The sequence below is a fragment of the Rhea americana genome, unplaced genomic scaffold, assembly GCF_003343005.1.
Source record: "Rhea americana isolate MKP2758 unplaced genomic scaffold, rheAme1 scaffold_51, whole genome shotgun sequence".
NCBI classification, from domain to species: domain Eukaryota; kingdom Metazoa; phylum Chordata; class Aves; order Rheiformes; family Rheidae; genus Rhea; species Rhea americana.
Genome location: NW_028186657.1, coordinates 2,249,244 through 2,251,239, shown reverse-complemented (window position 1 = coordinate 2,251,239; position 1,996 = coordinate 2,249,244). Strand labels below are relative to the sequence as shown.

Here is a 1,996-nt window from a genome sequence, read left to right as displayed (position 1 = left end):
GTGGTTGAGCAAACCAGAAACCAGGTGACAAAAATGATGTAACCAGCCCTTCTAGTAGTCCGTAAGTGAATCACTAGCCTGGATGACAGCCCCCTCCTTCCCTCCGTCTGCTGACTAATACCTGACACTGTTCAGCTGCCCTCTTTGTGTGGAAAGAATGGCAAAGGAGAGCCCTTTAAATGGTGCCTGGCTCCCTATCAAAACCACACAGAGGCCGTCTGGAGCCTCCATCATGGGGAATTCCCCTTCTCCATGCCTAAAAGGGAACTCAGCTGGGCCGGTCTTCCCACATTTGGGGATTGCAGCCAGAGAGTGCCTGGACCAAAGGGTTCTCCCTCCTCAAGCCCCTCCGTGCCCCAATCGGGTGAGTAGCACAGTGTTTTTATTGGTGTGAACCTGTCTGAGATGGAGCAGAGGGGAAGAGAGGCAGCATTTTGGTTATCAGTCTGGAAAGCTGGAAATAAGAGCTGTGTCACCCCCTCCTTGTCTTCTCACAGAAACAGAGTGGAGTTTAGCTATTTTTTGCAGGCTGAGACACTGTCTTATAAAAAAGTTGTTTTCTTATTCAGTGGGTCTGCATTTAGCTTTGAAGCCAGGTTTTCTGAGGGTCTACAAGCTATCTGAGGAACAAAAGCAGAGGTTTTTTTCATTTACTGGGAGCCTATAGATTCCCATCAGGGCTGCGTGCTCAACTCTAGAGCACAGCCACACTTCCCTCTCTCATCCTCTTTTAAGATCTTGGACATGAGAACCCCCAAATAGCCCATCAGGGTCCCAGCACCCACTGAGCTCTGTCTTACAACCCAGCCAGGCTTCAAGGGTGGTGTTCTGGTTGGAGCTAAGAGCAGTCAGGAGGATTTCTTTCTTTCTTTCCTTTTTTTTTTTCAAATCTTTATGACCCAGACAGTACCCCAAAGCCTCTAATTGCTCAGCTGTCTGAACACAGCTGAGTAGGAAGCCAGGGCTGGGATAGCTGGAAGCAGCACAATCTCCAGCGATGGACACCTTTGAGAGAGCCCAACAGCAGTGAGCTACAGACAGGAAGAAAAGCTAATGGGTGCAGGCAGAGCAAGCAGCATGTTCATTTACAGTGGGGTTTTTCTGCTCTTGTTTTTCTGTATGTATTCTGTAACAACTTTCCTGTGGCAAAATCAACACAGGAAAGAAAGTCAGGTAGCTAGTGGGCAAGTCCCAAAGACCTATGCAAAACCAGAAGGCACTCCTTGCGGTCCTTGCTCCTCTGGCTTGTCGCTGTTGTTTGCGAACACGCAATTATCAAAGCAGCAGCACCAAGGAAAAGAATCGTTAACACTCCAGCTGGAGGGTTATAATTGTTTTCATGTAATTTAAGGCAGAGGGACAGACTCCTCCTTCCTCAGAGGGGAATTCTCTCTGCCTCAGCAGCTAACAAGGAAGAGCTGGTCGCCCTAGGACAGCTTGTGAGCAGGCAGGGTGGCACAGGCTGCCTTTGGGGCACGTGGCACTGCTCTACTGGGGCCTCGGCGGGAGCCCAGGCATCGCTGCAAGCCCTGCCAGCTGCAGCACTGGACCCCCAGCACCAGCTGCCCTAGGCCACACAGCACTCTGAAGCTTCCTCAGCTCCCTTTCCCTGCCCCCATATCCCTGCTATTTTCACCTAGTGCCCCAAAAGGGTCAAACTCCACCACAAGGCACTGGAGGTCCTGGAGCTCTGCTCTCCCCACTGCCTCCCCAGGTGGCCAGGCTCCCCACCAACCCCTTCCCTCACCCAAGCGCAGTCTGACACAACCTTCTGGGCCCTTGACGAGCAAGGGGGAAAGCCCCCGAGGCAACCACCCCCGCCCAGGTGGGCTGCAGGCCCGCTCTGCTCTGCTCTGCCCCAGGAGGCCGCCACGGCCACGGCCGCCTCACACACCCCTCAGGCGCCTCCCGCCCCGCCGCCTTATATAGGCGCCGCCGCGCGCCGATTGGCTGCGGGGCCTGTCCGTCAGGCTGGGAATTTCCCGGGGGCGGGCCC

The 1,996-nt window shown here is 54.2% G+C and overlaps 1 protein-coding gene across 5 annotated transcripts in view; it reads left to right on the top strand.

Annotated features, from left to right (window-relative positions):
- The first annotated feature begins 296 nt into the window (after positions 1–296).
- The window catches only part of TNIP1 (TNFAIP3 interacting protein 1), a 24,778-nt gene continuing 23,078 nt past the window's right edge, over positions 297–1,996 (top strand). For all 5 annotated transcript variants that reach the window (XM_085317906.1, XM_085317908.1, XM_085317907.1 and 2 more), the window contains exon 1: positions 297–364. The gene's annotated coding sequence lies outside the window, so the exon portion shown is untranslated. The remainder of the gene's footprint in view (positions 365–1,996) is intronic.